Source organism: Hyperolius riggenbachi, chromosome 6 (assembly GCF_040937935.1).
Source record: "Hyperolius riggenbachi isolate aHypRig1 chromosome 6, aHypRig1.pri, whole genome shotgun sequence".
NCBI lineage: Eukaryota > Metazoa > Chordata > Amphibia > Anura > Hyperoliidae > Hyperolius > Hyperolius riggenbachi.
Window position 1 is genome coordinate 250,508,312 of NC_090651.1, and position 21,132 is coordinate 250,529,443.

General features: G+C 44.1%; 1 protein-coding gene across 5 annotated transcripts in view; it reads left to right on the top strand.

Moving 5' to 3' along the window:
• PLCH2 (phospholipase C eta 2) overlaps positions 1-21,132 on the top strand; it is a 1,280,386-nt gene that overhangs the window by 58,917 nt on the left and 1,200,337 nt on the right. The window lies entirely within an intron of this gene.

Consider the following 21,132-nt stretch of genomic DNA (forward strand, 5'->3'; position numbering starts at 1 on the left):
ACCTTTTGTGCCAGATAAAAATCAAATGGCTGTTACTTTCTGGAGGGTTGTAGCTGCTGTTTAGAATTCAGTGTTAGAAATTCAGCCCTTAAAGCGGAACTGTAGATATAAAATAAACACAGTGGGCCTGATTCACAAAGCGGTGCAAAGTGTTTGCACGCCTGTGAAAAGCCCTTTATCACGCCTAAACTCAGTTTAGGCATGATAAAATGAAACTCCCGCGAAACTCCCGCGCTCAAAGTTTTGCGCGCGCAGTCGCGCGGTGCAGTGCGCGCGATGCGCCCATTAAACCCTATGGGCGCTGCGCGCGGAATTGCGCAAAACTTTGCGCGCGATAAAGAGCACAAAGCGGTGCTAACTCAGCGGTGCAAAAGTTATCACGCCTAAAGTCTTTTAGGCGTGATAACTGAGTTATCACCGCTTTGTGAATCAGGCCCATTGGTTCACTTACCTGGGGCTTCCTCAAGCCCCCAGCAGCTGTCCTGTCGTGCGCCGAATCTCCACGAGTCTCTGTTCCCCCGCCGACGCCCGGTCCCGTACCTCGACTTGTAAGTCGAGGCCAGTGCAGACCTGCCAAGCGTATCCTTTCTTCGCAATAGCGGGGAATAGCGCAATAGCGGGGAACGTGAAGAAAAGATACGCGTGGCCAGAGCCGTGCAGGCGCAATTGCCCGGCGGTGAAACCGAAAGTAGCTGGCCGCGGGAGAACGGAGGCTCGTTGAGGAGCGGCGCAGGACAGGACAGCTGCTGGGGGCTTGGGGAAGCCCCAGGTAAGTGAAACAATGTGTTTATTTTATATCTACAGTTCCGCTTTAAAGGGAACATGAACTGAGTAAAATTATTTAAAATAAACACATGAGGTAACTTAAAATGAACATTACACAGTTACCTTGCTATCAGTTCCTCTCACAAGCTCACCATTTTCTTCTGACAACAATCCCTTTCAGTTCTGACAACATTTTGCCAGAGAAAGACACAACATTTTTGTTAGAACTGAAACATATCAGTTGCTGTCAGTTATATATCAGGTGCTGTCAGTTATAGCTGAGAGGACAACTGATGTGCCAGGTAACGTCCATGTTTCCCGATGGCTGAAGTGTTACAGTTTAACTGTGCTTTTCAGAAAGCTATTTTGGGGTAATGGCCATTTTCATAATGGAGGATGCATTGGGGGGTCTGTTTAGCTGACATTGTGGTGAAACCCCTCTAACAGTGTGATGTCATTACCATGGTCCAGACAGTTTTCTGTCTATGAACCTTTTTGCATTGTTAAACGGCTGTTTCCTACTGCTAAGCCAAGCAAGCACTATCGCCTTCTGCAGACATTACTTGCCTGCAGTAAAGATGTTGCTACCTGTGATGAATTTCAGAATATAAATCAGGGCGAGGAAAGATTCTGCAATGACGTTATTTTCACTGCAGTTCCTCTTTAAAGAGTAACTGTCGTGAAAATCTTAAAATTCAAAACACATACAAATAAGAAGTTCATTGCTTCCAGAGTAAAATGAGCCATATATTACTTTTACTTCTATGTTGCTGTCACGTACAGTAGGTAGTAGAAATCTGACATTACCGACAGATTTTGGGTTAGACAATCTCTTCATGAGGGATTCTCAGTATGGCCTTTATTCTTTATAAAGACACTCCCTGAAAAAGATTTATACACTGATGCTGACCAGCCTCGCTGCTCACGTACACTTTGGCAGTTGGACGGAGCAACTGCCATTCACTAAGTGCTTTTAAAAATAAAGAAAACCCTGAGACCCCCCCCTCATCTGAGCAATTTTGTCTGGCTCTAATGAATTCCCCAACGGGAATACCTCGTACCGTGTGGGCCGGATGACAACTGTCAGCTCTAAGAGTGGTGTTGCCACTACATGGCTTTCTAAAAGTCCTAGTGCTGATGGCCTCAGTGTCTAAATTACCGGTCAAGATGATGTCTAGATAACTAATAGAAACAGCTTCTATCGAATGTGTGAATTGCAGATTCAGGTTATTATGATTAAAATAGCTGATGAGGCATTCCGCTCCCGACACATCACCCCTCCAGATAATTAACAGATCGTCGATGTACCTCCCGTACCACACAACATCCTCCAGCAGACGGCAGGCTCCCCCAAAGACATGGCACTCTTCCCACCACCCCATGTATAAATTCGCAAGGGATGGTGAGAACTTAGCGCCCATGGAAGCACCCTGCCTCTGGAGGAAAAACCGGCCATCAAACATGAAGTAGTTGTGGGCCAGGAGGTACTCGACGGCCATGAGAATAAACGTGCGAAGATCCTGCGAACAATCCGAATATCTGGAGAGGTGAAAGTCATTTTAATGTTTTAATTTTCTGTGTATGTGGTTTTATGCATTTTGTATGTACCTATTCAGAAGAAATATGCCTTGCACCTGTAAAACTATGGTTTTCTCCTCTGTCCCCTCCCCCTTTTGGATGTGGTTCAGAGGATCTGATTAAGGGCCTGAATGGCTCGAAACATGTCAGCTCTCTGATGCTTGTCCTAATGTCTTGCTGATGTATATGTCCGAATAAAGTTTGGAACCTTGGACTGGTGCGGACCTTCCGTTTTTTCTTTTTTTTTTTTTATAATAAAGTTAGTGTGAATGTTTGGGGTTTGTTGGGTAAGGGCCTGTTCAGACTATGTGCGTTCCTAGCCATTTTTCCAGAACGCGTACAGGCAGACTTTCCGCATAGAAACGGCTACTGTTTTCTAATTGCTTCTTTCACATGTATGTGTATGAGACGCATACGTTTCTCATCCGCATTGCTGCACGCAGTTCTGTGCGTCACGCATAGAAACGGACGCAATGAAAGTCTATGGACTATTGCGTTTTTAGCGTACGTTTCCCTCTGCGGTTCCCATAATTCTTTTTTTTTTCCTGGGTCACGTGTGTGTGCAAAACGCAATAGAAAACGCATTTGAATGCAAGAAAAACGCATGCGTTTTTCAACTTGCGTTTCTTTGAATTTATACGCGTTCTACAAACGCTGACAGTCTGAACAGGCCCTAAGGCCCGGTTCACATCTGCGTTTTTTTCCGGAGCCGGCCGTACAGATCCAGCCATCTGGATCCGGGAAAATGGTCAGTTTTTACAGCCAGTGTGCTGTAAAACATCTGTTTTCCATAGGATCCTATTGTGCTGAAAATCCTTCCGTTTCCAGAAAATTGGGTCCTGCTGCATTTTTTGTCTGTTCAGCGGAACGGATCACGGAACCGTACGGCCGGTTGAGTTGGTAGATGCTAATGTGAACCGAGCCTAAGGGTATTTTGGAACACTGGGTGTCAGGAAGAGTGGCACGGTACTAAGAAATATTATTACACAAGCTTCAACTTGTTTTTCTCATAAAGTAAAGAAAGCAATTAAATAACATGGTATTTTTCACATGCTGCACATGCTGGGCTGATGCCAGCTCAAGCTAGTATTCACTAACAAATAATGATTCCTTCCCCAGCCATACATATCTAGGGGACAAAAATCTCATGGTGGGGTGCGATGGGGTACCGCTCGTACTGCTCGGCAATGCACTGCAGAGTCTGGGTTGCCTCTGCATTGTTGTAAGCAGTTCAGCCACGTTGCACCCCAGTAAGTGTGGCCAGTCTCATAGAGCTTAAGGGTCACTGTGATGGGGGAACAGAGAATGAGCAGCAACTGAGAGCAACGCACCATGCTAGTGTGAAAGGGGCCTTAAGAAATCCTGCCATGACAGAAATTTGGAAGCTGTGAATGGTAGCTTTCTGGATGTAATGCTGACCCAATGAATCTAATATATTCTTTGTCATTTAACTACTTCAGATCCACTGTCGGACTTCGTGGGCAGTTCTACCTAGCTCCTGATGTCAGACTATGTCCAACAAGGAACAATACGGCTGCCGTTGGAAATGCTATTGTCGGATATAATCCAAAATGGCATCAGCTAGGCCTGAACGATAAACCAAATTGAAACCGAAATCTCGATCACCAAGATCATGATTTCGGAATCATCAAAGCGGCAAATATCGCAATGACATCATTTCTGCATGGGGAACTTTGAAGAAGCGGCTTCAAACTTCCCCCCAAGTCCCGGCATGTGCGGCCCGCAGCATTGGCAGTGTTGGACATATCTTCCACACTAGTCCAACGCTGTCCGTCCTCTCTCGCTGTCTGCCGGCTCTTGTGTATGGCATACTTCCTGGTTTCTGTATGTCACATGACATACAGTGTGCCGTGCATTAGAGCCTGCAGGAGGCGAAGTGGATAGATGGGCATCGCTGGACTCATGCTGGAAGGTATGACCAGCACTGCTGCAGCTTGGGGCACAGGGAGAGAAAGAGGGGGCACAGAGAGAGACATAGAGGGGCACATAAAGATATTCCCTAAAAAGGATTTAAACATTAATGCTGGCCAGCTGCCCTGCTCGCTACACAGTTTTTTGGCACTTGGACAGAGCAACTGCCATTCACGTAAGTGCTTTTGAAAATAAATAAATCCCTGAGAATCCCCCATGAAGAGATGGACTAGTCCAAAACCTTTCGTTCCTGTCAAATTTCTACTACCTACTGTAAGTGACAGCAACATAGGAGAAAAGTAGTTTATGGCTCATTTTACTCTGGAAAAAAACATACTTCATATTTGTATATGTTTGCACATATTTTAAATTTTTTGTCACAGCGCCCCTTTAAAAGATTGTACTCATCTGATGCTTGTGCTTGTGAGGAGCATGGAGGCTGTCTTGCTGGTGGCATTTTACAAAATGCTTTTTTTCTTGCTGTTGTGTTGACCCTCCAACTGTATGTGCTGAATGACTGACCAAGAAGTATGCAAATCCACAGGCTGCATGCTTGCTCTAGTGTGACTAGAGATCAGCAATGCTGATCTCCATGTTCATCATCTGGCAGGTGTACTTTCTCGGATCTCTCTCGCTCCATGCTTTTTCCTAGTTAGTAACTCAGAAAGGGTACTGAAGCTAAAAGATCAGGATAGTATCCTGACAGTTAGCATTTTCCTTTATTTATGTTATTAATGTATGTAATGCAGACACGTTTTCTGCAGTGCTTTAAAGGACCTCTGTCGCGAAAATCTTAAAATTTAAAATACATGTTAATACTGTATATACAAATAAGAAGTAAGTTTCTTCCAGAGTAAAATGGGGGGAGGGGGATTTCTCAGGGTTTTCTTTACTGTATTTTTTGGACTATAAGACTCACTTTTTCTTTTGGGGGGAAAAGGTCACTGCGTCTTATAGTCCAAATGCAGGGAGTTCCTGACTTTTGACTGCCTGCCAATACGAACCTCCAACCTGCCACAATGTCGGGGACTCCCTGTACTGTGCCCATGCAGAGGAGGGCAGAGGAGGACACGGGGACAAATGGAGGACACAGGGGGACACAAAGGGACATAGAGGAAGACGCATGGGGGATACAGGAGGAAAAAAGGGGGACAAAGGAGGACACAGGTAGACACAAGGGGGCATAAGGTACAAAGAGGACATCATTTTTTTTTTCATATATTTTTTTCCCTGGTTTTTGTCCTCTAAACCTAGGTGTGTCTAATGGCCAGGACTGTCTTAGGGCCTGTACACACTGAAAAAAGCAAGCAAAATCGCAAGCGCATGCGGTTTTAAAATCACAAGTGCATGTAGTTTCAAAATTGCATTGTCTGCGTTTTTGATGCGTTTGCGTTTTTCTTGTAATTGCTGATTGGCTAAAGAATCCTTTGTTTTTTTTCTAGTTTACATTTCAACAGGAATCAGGAAATTGCAGAGTCTTCTGGGATAGGACCTGTACACACTGAAAAACGCAAGCAAAATCGCAAGCGCATGCATTTTTAAAATCGCAAGTGCATGTAGGAAATTGCAGAGTCTTCTGGGATACTGACTTCTGAAAAACGCAATGGAATCGCAATGCATTGCGTTTTTTCATGCGTTTTTCAAGCGCTGCGCTTAAAAAAGCGCAGCAGGCACTGCGATTGCGTTTTTCTAAAACGCATCGCACCAGTGTGTAAAGGTCATCACGATTTTCATTATTTTTCAAAAGACCTTGCGATTTTAAAAACGCATGCTTTTTTAAAAACGCACCGCAAGCGCAGCAGTGTGTAGGGACCCTTGTAGTCCGAAAAATACGGTATTTTAAAAAAGCACTTCGTGAATGGCAGTTGTTCCGTCCAACTGCCAAAGAAGTGTAACTACTGAGAATTGAGAATCCCCCATGAAGAGATGGACTAGCCCAAAACCTGTTGGTAATGTCAGATTTCTACTACTTACTGTAAGTGACAACAACACGGGAGAAAAGTAATGTATGACTCATTTTACTCTGGAAAAAATGTACTTTTTATTTGTATGTGTTATAAATTTTAAGATTTTCACAACAGTTCCTCTTTAACTACTTAAGGATCTTGATGATTAAAATCTATGCTGCACATTTTCTGGTCCTGCCCCAGTCTCACAAGCTATTGGCATGAAGTACGGTCCCAGATGCATAAGTTGACAGATTTTCTTCCTCCGGACTCCCCAGAGTTTTTCCTCCTTCACCATAATTCATGGCCTATTAAAAAATATTAAAAATCTCTCACCAGACATCTGGTCAATGCAGCCAAGGCGCTGATAGCCAGACGATGGAAGTCACAAGATCCAACTGGTATAATGGATTGGCTGAAGGAGGTAGACCGAATTTGCCAGCTAGAAGACCTGACCTCTACCATACATGACAGATCGGAACAGTTTTGGAAAACATGGTTTTGGTGGTTTGAATTTAAGGAGTCCCCACAATACACCACCATTATGTCTGCTTAAGACACCTAAAGCATAACCCCTAACATTTCATTTGGGAAACATGGATACTCCCTAGGAGGTGTTTGGTACCCTTCCCCGACCCACCGGCTGCTTCTCTTCCTTCTCCTTTCTTCTCTTCTTCTCCTTTCCTTTTTTCTTTTTCTTGCTCTTCTCTTGCTATACATCAATATCACCATGTCCTGGTGACCTTTTATCCCCTTTCTTTTCTGTCAGCCCACAGACAGGAAATGGGAGAAAGAAGGCCATTCACTGTTTACTATAGCAGGTACCCGGTTGTATGATCCCCGAGGGTGCGGTTGCCCAACTTTGGTAAATAATCTAAAGCCGGATGGCTCATAACTATTCACATAACAGAGGCTACTACTGCTGTAGTATATTTGAATTCACTATGACATTGTTGGATGCTGAACTTATGTTGCCCTATTGTTGGCTATACTATGCTCTGCTGGGTGGCACTGATGGCTGACCAGCTCTTTTTGCTTAATGTACCAATAGGTCAGCTAAGACTTTCTGTTATGTAAATGTATGTCTTTCTATATGTTGAAAATTAAAAAATAAAGAATCTTTAAAAAAAAAATCTATGCCCTGTTTTGATGGCTGCCGGGGCGTAGAATTTAATCAACCGATGCCGCGCGAGTTTGCCGCTTTCGTCGCTCCCGATTATCTCGCCGCAGCTCACTCGCTCTGTCGTCTCTGTAACGGCAGTGCCTTGTGAGCGGGTCAGAAGCCGATTTCATTGGCTCCTGACCCTGTCTATCAACGTAAGCTGCTCCCATTGGCTTACATTGATAGACAGGATCAGGAGCCAATGAAAGCGGCTCCTGATTGGCTCACAGAAACTCTGCCGTCATAGAGACAGCAGAGTGAGTGGCCCAGGTTCCTGATTGCGGAGGGTAAGTGCGGCGATTTGTCGCTATTCCGCCGTTTCTGGTACCAGCTGTCTCTGGTCCTTAAGGGGGCAGAGACCACTGGTACTTAAGTGGTTAAGAAACCATTGAACCAACCACACCATACACTGCTCCTAGAAGGTTTTCACAGCCTAATTTTTCTACCACATTCTAGGGCCAGCTCAAATTCACCTACCAGGCAGTAAGTTTTTTGGGGCTGTGAGAGGTAGAGCCTGTTTTAGACATCAACTCCTATGCATTTTCCTAAGAAAGGGGCACAATAGAACCATGCCAAGCACAGTTAGGGCCCATTCACACTAGAGCATTTTGCCAGCAATTTCAGCAAAACGCGCTAGCGCTTTTTAAAGCACTAGTGCTATAAAACCCTATGGGCCCGTTCTTACTTGGGCGATTTGTGTTAATCGCCGGCGATTAACGTAAATCAGCAAACGCAAACACATAGCCTGCACCATTTTCAGGCGATTTCCCGCAGATCACGTTTTAGTGCTATAGAAGCGCTAAGCTCGATCGCGAAAAAAATCGCCGCAGTGTCCAGTGATTTTACCACGTGTAATCAAGGAAGAATCACTCCCGCAAAACGCCAGCGGTAATCGCCGGCGTTTTGCGCTTTTAAGTGTGAATGGGCCTGAGGCAGATTTAGCAAAACCACTGAATTGTACCAAAACTGGTGATACCCAGATCAAGGATTCTGACTGGTCACTCTGAACAACTTTAGCACCTGTTTTGTTCAAGCTTTTCTTACACTGGCTTTGGTAAATATGCACCATTTTTCTTCATGGAATTATATACAAAGCTGCTGGTACAACATGGAGGGATAGGATGGAACTATGGTGTGAATTCAAGGCAAAAAGTTCTCAGGATATGCTAGGGAGTCCTGTACAGACATACATCCTTAAAGAGACACTGAAGTCTTTTTTTTTTACCTTATTTTCTACTTAAAGGGGTTCTGTGGAGGGTTATAAAAACACAAAACTGAGTTACCTGGGCCTTCTATCGGCCCCCTGCAGCTGTCATGTTGCACGCCGTCCTCCTACGATCCTTCGTTCCCCCCTGCCGGTCCCGGTCTAATTATTCGGGTAATAGAACTGCAGCTGCGTGGCCGTGTGCATGCTCACTCCCGCTCTCGTCTCTGGGAGCTCACTGCGCAGGTGCAGTACAAGGTTTTCTCTTACTGCGCCAGCGCAGTAAGCTCCCAGGGACGCGAGCGGGAGTGAGCAGTATTCGTCTAGTTAGACAAATAATTAGACCGGGACCGGAAGCGGGGTCAGTGTGGGACATGACAACTGCAGGGGGCCGATAGAAGCCCCTGGTAAGTGTCAGTTTTCTGTTTTTATAACCCTCCACAGAACCCCTTTAACCACTTCAGCTTTCAGTGTTGTTTCACCTTATGCATCGTAGCAACTTTCACCTCCCGTTCATTCGCCAATAACTTTATCACTACTTATCACAATTAATTGATCTATATCTTGTTTTTCCGCCACCAATTAGGCTTTCTTTGGGTGGTACATTTTGCTATGAATTATTTTTTTCTAAATGCATTTTAGCGGGAATATTAACTAACAAATGGAAAAACATAATTATTTCTCAGTTTTCAGCCATTATAGCTTTAAAATAATACATGCTATCATAATTAAAGGAATACTATCAATGCCCAAGTGTTCTAAAATGACAATGTACAAATAATGTCTAAGTAGCTGGTAAACATTTTTCTACTTTTCATGTTAAATATCAGAGGCAAAAGCTTTAATTTATTGAGAGTAGGATTTAGCTATATTGGGACAAATCAATTGCAGAAGGGGTGTCTGCTCCAATGCACAGCCAGTGTTGCATATCAGACTACAGAGTATCTTTCTCAGAAAACAAAAACAGGATGAAAAGCTGTGACAAAAGCTGTGCGCTTTCTCTCTCTCACAGTTACACACAGGGTTAACTGTCAAGTGTGAGGGGAATTTCCCCTCTCCTCATGGCTCAGTCTGCCGTCAGTTTTGGCATCAGTAAAGTTTGAAAGTATTTTGATAACAGTAAACAAAGAGGTTGCCAGTGAAATGTATACACAAGTACTTAGCAGCACTTCCCAAACAATTCCTATCTCAATTGAAAAAAATATATAGATCTATAGTGTTCCTTTAAAGAGACTCTGAAGCCTCTTAAACTTCTTGCCGGTTATCCCGAACTGAGCTCGGGGTAACCTGCGCAGGAGGATTGCTCAGGCCTCGCTGTGGAACAGCAGGGAGGGAGAAATGTGTAGCAGACAGTGATCTAATGTAGATGACATTGAAATGCAAGACAAGGTCTGCACAGAAATTAATACATATGCCCCTTACATGCTTTGTGAGAAATAAAGTAAGACATTATAAAAAATTGCTGTGCTTATAGTTTATAAATTGCATCCTGTTTTCCTCTATTCAGAGCTTCAAAAATATGCAGAACAATTGACATATAATTACTTATTGCACGCCGTGCAGTATATTCACGGCCCTGCAAAGTTTACAGGATGCACCAGGGCCGTGAATACAAGTCTGCCGCTCGCTCCCGTTACCGCCGCTTAGCGGGGAGCTTAATGAATGGGACCACAGTTCCCATTCATAAATCTAAGTCCCCGATTCAATGGATACCGGCGTCTGCGAGACGCCGGCATTCATTGTATCTTCCTGTTGTTAAGTGCCACGCATTACTTCCGATTCACGTGCTTACGTACATAAATCGGAAATGATGACATCTTGTGGCCAAATAGTAAATTACACCATAATTTTTAATAAAAATCCCAACACTGACTTTTATAATTAACTATTTCCCTCCCACACCCTACCATAGTACCCAAACTTTTTTTTTTATATAGGGGGGGGGGGGGGGAATGTACATAAAAAAAAGTAGTTACCTTAGGGACTGAACTTTTTTAAAATGTATGTCAAGGCGGTATATAACTATTACTTTTTAATTTATGGGCTTGTAATTACTGATGGACGCAAAACTGAAAAAATGCACCTTTATTTCCAAATAAAATATTGGCGCCATACATTGTACTAGGGAAATTTTTTAAACGTTGCAATAACCGGGACAAATGGGCAAATAAAATGTGTGGCTTTTATCCACAGTAGAACGTTTTATTTTAACACTATAATGGCCAAAAATGGAGAAATAATTTTTTCTTATTATTCATGTTAAAATGCATTTAGGATAAAATAATTCTTAGCATACTGTACCTCCCAAAGAAAGCCTAGTTGGTGGCAAGAAAAACAAGATATAGATCATTACGCTGTGATTAGTAGTAATTAAGTTATTGGCGAAAGAAAGGAGGGAGCGCTGACAGGTGAAAATTGCTCTGGTCTACAAGGGGAAAAAACCCTCAGTCGTCAAGTGGTTAAGAACCAATATTGCAAAAACATACAATTTAGAATACATTTAAAGCGGAATATAACCCTGCATTTCAACTTTGCTCTAAAACATTATTTACAGTATATTATATGCAACCAGCATTTTTTTTTAATAGACCAGCATTGGAAGGGTTACACAGGGCTTTAAAGTTCCTGGAGATTTCTGCAGACGCATCCGAAGCTCAGATAGTTACATTTTGTTTACATAAATGTATCTAAGTGTTGAATGTTACATTCTTTGGCTGTCCTCCAGCTCAGTCAGAGAGATAAGTCACATTCAACACTTAGATACATTTATGTAAACAAAATGTAACTATCTGAGCTTCGGATGCGTCTGCAGAAATCTCCAGGAACTTTAAAGCCCTGTGTAACCCTTCCAATGCTGGTCTAGTAAAAAAAAAATGCTGGTTGCATATAATATACTGTAAATAATGTTTTAGAGCAAAGTTGAAATGCAGGGTTATATTCCGCTTTAAACACATTAAAATAAGAAGTACATTTCTTTCAGAGTAAAATGAGCCATAAAGTACTTTTCTCTTATGTTGCTGTTACTTATAGTAGGTAGTAGAAATCTGACAGAAACGACAGATTTTGGAGCAGCCCATCTTCTCATGGGGGGTTCTCAGGATTTTCTTTATTTTAAAAAGCACTTAGTGAATGGTGGTTCTTTGTATAAATCCTTTTCAGGGAGTGTCTTTATAAAAAATAAAGGCCATTCTGCAAATCCCCCATGACAAGGTGTCACAGTGCTTTACAGAAAGGGTCTGGGATGGTGTTTATATTTCGGCCAGACTCCAGTGCTGTATTTTCTAAAAACTCCAGCCAGGAAAGTGCAGGTTTTCTTTTTCTGCAAGTTGTGTGGAAAAGAAAATCCAGTTAGGGTCCTGGAGTTGGCCAGGGAAGAGTAGGGTGGGTTCCCCTGCCAACCGGTCCAGTCCGGGATGTTTTTCAGCCTTTGTTGTTACACAGGTGAGTTATTTAGTCCAGCAGGCCTGAGATTGGGTGGGGTTCTGCATTCAGTCTGACACAGAAGATTGTAAGAAAAGCAGCCCTTGGCCTATAAGCTGATGAGAAAATACTACTGATTTAAGTTGCTCTGTGTTTTTCCCTTTGCTAAAAATACCAATATTTTGTATTGTTCTTGTTTAGACCAGTTAGCATAACCTAACCTAGTGAGGTGTTTAGGAGCCAGAGGGCTAGGATTTATTTTGTGTTTGTTTATTTTTAAGCTGAACAACTTGCTAATAAAGCACAAGCAGGCTGAAACTAGTAGGGATTGAAGACATGGCATCTGTTTCCTACACTGCACATTGATTTTAGTGTACTGCATGTACACGGTATGCGAGATATACTTAAAGGGTTCCTGTTATAAGGGCCCAGATGTGAGTATTGTACAATGGGTTTTTTATCAGCTTTGGAGAATAATAGCATCTGTTTTTCTAGCTTACTAAGCTTTGGTCTCAGTCCTTAGTAGTGGTCACCGTTTAAGGAATCCACTAGAGCAGCCGTTGCTAAGCGATGGGGGGCATGACATGGGCGGAGAATAGAGGCCAGGGGGCAGGAGCTGATAGGCCAGACAGGTAAAAAGGTGGTTCCAGGAGGCAGGGCAGCCAGGTGAATTTAAAACAGGCAGCAGGGAGGAACTTCCTCTTTAAATTTGAACTCCGGAGCTCTTTAAATTTGACATCTGCCTAAAGAATGGAGGTAGCACTGCAGCAGCTGGTCAAAAGTGTGTGGGCCAGAGGAGAAGCGCAAGGGCTGCAATGAATACACGAGCAGCTGCAGCTGATCGGCAGCAACCCGGATAGCCGCACGGGGGCTGTGAGAGTCTTACCTGGAGATCAGGAGGCAACGCAGCCTCCGAAACGGAACTCACGGAAGGCCCCCACTAGGTTCAGCTCGTCCAGCTCACAAGTTGGGCGCAGGAGGTCCCAAGAGTGCATCCCCCAGTCTGCACAGGATGGTGGCACTCAGCGGAGAGCGCAAGTGGCGGGACCAGCACAGAGATGCCCCCCCGCACTTCGCAGGCAGGGGGCAGGCAGGGGAAGCAGCCAGGTTGAAGAACTGGCAGGAGCCGACAGCGCACGCTGTTGCCCGGCTGCTCAGGAAGCGGGGGGCGGAGCAAGGAGGCAGGGATGGGTCTGACCCATGGCAAGATGGACACCGGCTACAGAAAGCACGTGGGCCATATGAAAACGGTACCCCTGCAAAGAACAGAAATAAGGGGGGGGGGGCGATGAGAGGAGAAAAGGGACACATTGCAGGGAGAAAGAGCAGGACCAAGCCTGCAGATGCACTGCCCAGCTTCCCCCAGCATGACAACAGCAGCAGTAACATAAATCAGGCCAGGAGGGCAGAGGACAGCGAGATAGAGGAAGTAGAGGGCCCCAGTGAGGAGGACATGGGCGAGGATGAGGAGGTACTCATGCAACAGGAGGACTACAGTGTGGCAGGCAATGTAAAAATCTGAAATCGGCATATGAGTTCCCCCACATCACCCGAGAAAAACTTCAAAAGGAAGTTAGCCTCGGTCTCATGGTAGGCCCATTTAAAGAGAAACCTCTCACCAGCCTGCGGATTTCCCCGCTGGGTCTGGTCCCCAAAAAGGAAACAGGAAAATTAGAAGGAAGGTATAGGAAAAACGCAAAATGCTCACAAAATCATTTTGTGCGGCGTTTGCGCTTTTAAGAATAAATACATTGTGTAACGATTGGGGAATTATTTCCATGGTCAGCGCACAGGACGCGTGCCGACACTACGGAAATCCTCCACAATCGTGTAATTAGAGAGAACCCAGCTATGGTGCCATGCACCTGTAGAGGGAGATTCCCACCGGCAGATGGAGCTGTGGAGTGCAGATGAACACAACCTCTGCACGGCCACAGATGTTAGATGAGAATTGCACGAGTTGAAGCAATGCAGGACTGGATAGCCCTAAAAGAAAGAGAGCATAGGGACAGAATGAATGTGTGTCCACCAATCTAGGCGCCACCCAGCGACGGTGAACACACATCAGCAGAAACAAAATATGAATGCAATCACAAGTGTAGCGATTGCCAATAGTGACACAAGACCGAACTAGACTGAGCACAAGTGTAGAGAAAGAGCACAGAGACAGAATGTATGTGTGTCCACCAATCTAGTCGCCACCCAGCGACGGTGAACACACAACAACGGAAACGAAGTGGGAACGCAATCGCAAGTGTAGCGATTGCCAATAGTGACACAAGACCGAACTAGACTGAGCACAAGTGTAGAGAAAGAGCACAGAGACAGAATGTATGTGTGCCCACCAATCTAGTTGCCACCCAGTGACGGTGAACACACAACAATGGAAACGAAGTGGGAACGCAATCGCAAGTGTAGCGATTGCCAATAGTGACACAAGACTGAATCAGACAGACCACAAATGCAACAAGAAAGACATAGCACAAAACAACGATCAGAACAACAAGACAAGACAAGACAAATAACATTTATATTGCGCTTTTCTCCTTGCGGACTCAAAGCGCCAGAGCAGAGCAGCAGCCACTAGGGCGCGCTCTATTGGCAGTAGCAGTGTAAGGGAGACTTGCCAAAGGTCTCCTACTGAATTAGTGCTGGCTTACTGAACAGGCAGAGCCGAGATTCGAACCCTGGTCTCCTGTGTCAGAGGCAGAGCCCTTAACCATTACACCATCAGCCAACAAGGAAAATAACAAATGCTAGCTAAACGCGAACACCGCACTCAATCGCAACAGCGAACGCGTTTAAGACACGATCACCGCACGTTAGGCGCCCAGTGATAAGCGTGCCACCCTAACTAACCAGTGAAACACAAACATGAAATAGAAACGCGAACGATTGCTAAACGGTTACCTCACCGAGCCTACAGCAAGCGTTCGTACCAGACAATACAGACAGATGGGACTACCAGTAGCAACCGCTGCTCTGGCTAGCACCCCTAAGGCAGGATACGGAAGGAACCACCGCTGCTACCGCTAGAGCAGATGCGATCCAGAGAGACAAACAGATGGGGCTACCAGTAGCAACCGCTGCTCTGGTTAGCACCCCTAAGGCAGAATACGGAAGGAAGCACAGCCACTACCACTAGGGCGAATGCAATCCAGACAGATGGAGCAGCCAGTAGCAACCGCAACTCTGACTTACACTCCCAGACAGACAGAACGATTTCCTGTCGATCGCCGCTGGCGGCAAGACAATCGAGCCAGGGAGACAGAACAAGGCAATACAGATAATACAACCTGACTGCACTAGAAGGGAAGCCTAGTGCAGTCCCAAGGAATACTCTAAGATAATCTTTAGCAAACAATAGCAAGGCTGACACTCCAGGAGAGTTTAGCAGGAACAAACCATCATGACCAGCCAGGAATTCTGGGAGCAAAGGGTATTTATACTGCAAGCCATCAAAGGAGGCAGCTAAACAATTTGCATGACAAGTATATGCAAATTCCTCACCAGCAGAGCAACTCTGAAAGTTGGAAAGCGAAGACAGGTCTCTTTTCCAGAGACCTGCAACACTCAGACCTAAAGAATGGACAAACAGCTGTCTGCCCGTGCAGACCGCTGAGCTGATCATTACACATTGTATTTATTCTTTTCCGGGTCAAATAGCGCACTTCCTGACTTGCATCAGGAAGTAAAAAAAAACAAATCGCTCTGCAAAAGCGATTTGAAAAGTGCTTTACAAAAAATCGTAGTGAAAAGGTAAGCGGCAGGAGGGGGAAAAAAAATCACACACAAAATCGCAAAATGCGTCCGTCTGCGATTTCGATTTTAGATGTGAACAAAGCCTAATGCAGCATGCAGAGATTTGGTGCTAGGTTTCAATTATTTTTTAAGGTACATACAAACAATAAGTTACGGTTGTGGAACTGGCTATTCAGAGGCATACAAAGCATTTAGTTGGCCATAGCTGATCTACTGATTGTCCAGGTATATGAAGATCCTATTACCAACATCTTGATGAATCACCAAAAAGGCTCCTATATTTGTTGAATAGTTTACAGCTGTTTTACAGGAATGCCAAACAGCAGGTGCTGATTTCTGGGTTTGTGGTAAGGCTGTTTAGGGAGTGCCAAATAGGATCTTGAAAATTGGGTTGTTTTGCCTATAGGCTTCATTGCATTTAGATTTTTACCAAAAAGTTAATTTCTTGTAACTGTACAAACCAGTCTACAGTGTGTTGTGTGATAGAGATGAATTTGCTATGTTACGTGAATATTTGAATTGGGTTGGAGCTGGTATGCAGGAGGCTCCCAGTGATTGACCTGCTTATGAATGTAATTTCCTTTCTCAGTATACATATATATGCTTTATTAGTTTTCCATTAAATGGAATTCACAGACATACATAGGTTTTGTGACATGCATATGTTTCACCTGAACGCAGGGAAGATCTTGCATGGGAGCAGAAAACTGATATGTGTCTTCAAAGTAAAAAATAATAATAAATGATTATAAATAGAAAACATTTTAATTGAAAAATATAAATCAGTAGTATGTAGATCTGTCAAGCTATCTTTTTATCTATCTACATTTCTGTCCCTGTTCGTTGTTCAGTGCTTGAATAGTAACCAGTAAAAAGTATTAGTTTAAAAAGGAAAGTAATTAGTGTTAATAAATTATTTTAAAAAGTCTTTAATTAAATATGTCACATATATATATTTCAGTTTAAAAGGCTAAGCTTCAGTAATGGATGGCTAATTAGAAATCCAAATTGCAATTTAAGCTGAAGTCCAGAAAAATAAGAAAGACAACTTTATGTATTTTAAATAGTACATTTGCGGTTGTAATAAAGCAGTTACACACCTATATTGATGGATTGCTGACCTGTTCATATAATAACAGTTCTTCTGTTCTTTACTGAATTAATATCATCTAAAGGCCCATACACACGGGGTACGGCCGTCGCCGCAGCCACATGGCACGCGCGTGTTGCGGCGACAAGTCGCCCGTGTGTATAACGCTCGTGCCCCGAACCGTTGCCCGTCGGAGCTGTCGCCAGGCGATTGACATGTTCAATCGCCGGCTACAGCTGTCGCCGCGACTTCGCCGGAACTGTCGCTAGTCCTGCGTGCGTACGGGGGCTAGCGACAGGAGACCTACGCGAGTGAATGAAGCATCCGGCATCCTTTCTGGCGAGATGTGTGGACAGCTGTCGCCGGCAGGGAGCTATCGCTCCCTGTTCGCGTGCCCGCATGCTACGGGGGACTATTGTCCCCCGTGAGTATGTAGCTTTAGAGTATGGAGTGTTTGTGCTGACAGCAAACAGACCCTGCATCTCTGCAGACTGGGAAGGGGGTGGGGTTTTTAGGTAACAGCCTGATGCCAACATGGTACATTTAGCAGCTGTTATTCACTTGTGTCAGAAATCTGGGAGTAACAGTTGAGGCATAATATATGGAACATTATAAGCCTTAAAGTGTACCAGAGACAAATATTAAAAAAAGATTTATACATACCTGGAGCTTCCTCCAGCCCCCTCCACAGCGAATGCTCACACGCCATCTTCCTCCTCCTTCTCCCGTTACAAGCCCCGTAAGTTTGGCAAGTCGGGGCAGTCGGCGCATGCACAGTACGTCTGCGTGCGGACCCCCATCTCGCTCCCTCGGCAGGGAATAAACTTAGAATGGGCTTTTACTGAGGGATCATGGAAGCTGCCATTTCTGACCTGGTTCTAAAGCATATTAATTGCCTCAATGTCATGCTTCAACAGTGTCAGTCACACACCTGCAATAAGCATGCAGCAAATGTAGGCACAGGCCACAGCTGTGATGTTAGAACATTGATTTATATACAGTGCCTTGCAGATGTATTCACCCGGTTGGCATTTTTCATGTTTTGTTGCTTCACAAACTGGAATTAAAATGGATTGTTTGAGAGTTTGCACCATTTCATTGACAGAACATGCCTACAACTTTGACAAATGTATTATTTTGTTTATTGTGAAGCAAGCAACAAATAGAAAAAAATAACAAACTTCAGTGTGCGTAACTATTCACCCCCTAAAGCGAATAAATACTTTGCGGAGGCACCTTTTGCGCAATTTCAGCTGCAAGTTGTTTTGGATAAGTCTATGTGAGCTTACCGCATCTTGCTACTGGGATTTTCACTCATTCCTCAAGGCAAAACTGCTCCAACTCCTGCATGTTGGATGGTTTTTGCTTGTTAACAGCAGTCTTCAAGTCTGACCACAGATTCTGCACTGGATTGAGGTCTGAACTTTGACTATGCCATTCCAACACATTTAATTGTTTTTGGGGTGTTTCTTTAGCAGTATGCTTTGGGTCATTGCCCTGCTGGAAGGTGAACCTCCATACCAGTCTCAAATCCCTGGAAGACTTGTTGTGGTCCAGTGGACAGATATTCCAGTCTCTGGTGTGGAACTTTGCAACTCCTGTAAGGTTACCTTTGGTCTCTGTGCTGCCACTCTGAATAATGTCTTCCTTGCCTGGTCTGAGTTTTGGTGGGTGTTTTTCTCTTGGCAGGTTTGTTGTGGTACTATGTTCTTTCCATTTGATGGTGATGGATATAATGGTGCTGCAGGGAATATTCAAAGCTTTAGATTTTTTCTTTATAATCAAACCCTGACCAGTACTTCTCAACAACTTTGTCCTTGACTTGTTTGGAGAGCTCCTTGGTCTTCATGGTGTGATGCCTTTTGCTTAGTGGTGATAAAGTCATAGATGAGGGGTAATTCGGCTAAACTCTCTAAATACATACAGGGTGCATTTCTCTATGTTTTCCTTCTGTCCAGTAAGAGTTCAGGTCCACTTTAAGATAGCACTTCAGCTGTCATAAGCTAGCTATGAAACTCTGTTATAGAGACTCCACCTATCATTGATTTCAACTGATGTTTGTGTCAACAAAACAAGGAAGGAGTTCTTCTTATCTGGGTCATAAATAGGCTGTAAATCCGGATCACAGGTTAATCATTGAAATGGAGGAACTGTTGCATGCAGTTATACATGAGTCCTGACATTTATGTGGGAAAGTCCTTTGAAGTATGTGCATCTCTTGCTGGATGTGTGTGAAATCTACACCCTGAAGGGCAAGAAAACAATGTGCTAATCTTGCAAGGAATCTACAACTTGGTGTTCAGAGCAGCAGAGTTCATGTGTCATTCTTGTGCATTGATGAATGACGCAGGCACAGGGAAGACGCTGTTATTTACACTACTGCTCTTGTGAATTGAAAGTGCAAGAAAATGAAAGGCGGAGGAGTTGGGTATACCAATCATTTATAATGTTTAAAAAAATATTTCAAGAATTTTCACATTTGGAACAATAAGGAAACACTTTAGATATTTGGGGTTTTTTTACGCAGTTTAACAATTAAGGTGCGTACACACGCACTACTGCCGGCAACGATGGGTCCGTCAGACCCTCCTGCTGAACGGACGTTCAGCCGACAGTAACGTGTGTACGCGCTGTCGGCGGACTGATAAGGCTGTTTCTGAACGATCTACTGAGTGGATCGTTCAGAAACAACCTTATCAGTCTGCCGACAGCGAGTACACACGTGCTACTGTCGGCTGAACGTCCGCTCAGCAGGAGGGTCTGACCGACCCATCGTTGCCGGCAGTAGTGTGTGTGTACGCACCTTTACCCATCTACTGATTCAATTACAAAACCTTGCCAGTGATAACTACTTGCTTTTCTTAAAATTTTCATTTTCCAGTCAAGAAAGATCTCATTTAGATGTTTATTTTCTCATCTCGAGTTCTTTCCCCCTCATTCAGGTAAGGGTTATAGAAGCAATGTTTTATGTGATCGGGTTTAGGCATCCGGCGATCGCCATCATCTGAATTAAGGTGGCCACACACCATACAGTTTTTTTAAATATCTGTTCAATTAAGAATTGCAAAAATTTTAAAAATATGACCAATGTACCACACACATATGTTCATTTTTTCCCCAGTTATGATAAAAATGATTTAAAACTGTGAGAAAATTGCTAGGGTGTGTATATTAATATAAATGAGTGATAGAAAACAGCGCTCAAAATCCAGTCCCTCAGGCAACAGCCTTAGTTGATCTTCACAGTGGTAGGTAAACACAGTTCATAAATGAGGGTAAGTGACAAACCACAGGGAGTAATAACACCCCCCCCCAAAGTAGAGCGACTCACCAGATGGAGCGGCCTGAACGGGCCCGTCTACGCCTTAGGGGTATAAGCCACCCCTCAGCTTTTCCTGGCAAACACCTCCGCTGTCGTCCTCAGATGTGCAGTAACTTGAGGTAAAAACAAAAAGCAAGACGCTTCACATAGCGTAAAAGGGGACAAACTAGTTCACACAACTAGGTGCCAAATGATCTTTAAGATTTCTGGCACGTCTATAGATGAAACGGGGAACAGTCAATTTAGAGCAGTAGAGGGGATCTTTAGGAAACACTGGGCCATACTACAACAGGACCCTACCCTCAAGAGCCACATACCTGTTTTTCCCCGTTTCATCTATAGACGTGCCAGAAATCTTAAAGATCATTTGGCACCTAGTTGTGTGAACCCACCCCGACCCTTGACTAACCCTTGGCAGACCCCTGGTTTTTACCCCTGCAGAGACTGTCGTGCCTGCAGGGAGGGACTAACCGTTAGGACCAAAGTAGTTAACTCCTATGCCAATGGCCTGTCCTTTAAAATTAGGGATTTTTTGACTTGCAGCACCCCCTATGCAGTATACTTACTCTGGTGTGGGTGTGGACTACAATATATTGGGAGAACCACGAGGGCATTGCACAAGAGGTGGGGAGAGCACATCTATAAAATTGGGAAGAGTTTTCAACAACATAGTGTGCCGAGGCATTTTTCCACCCACCATGGCTCTTGTTCTCGCAGTTTGCGAGTGTGTGGGATCCAAAAGGTTAAAGTACATTGGAGGGGGTGCAATCGCACCCGCGAGGTTTCAAAACTGGAGACCCAATGGATTCATAGAATGGGTGTACTGGAGCCAAATGGCTTGAATATAGATATAGACCTTAATTGCTACATCAGCAACAGTTAAGACCGGTAGCCTTTTGTGGTGTGTTGTGTCTTTGGCCTGCTGGGGGTGTTGCAGTTTGGGTGGTGCTT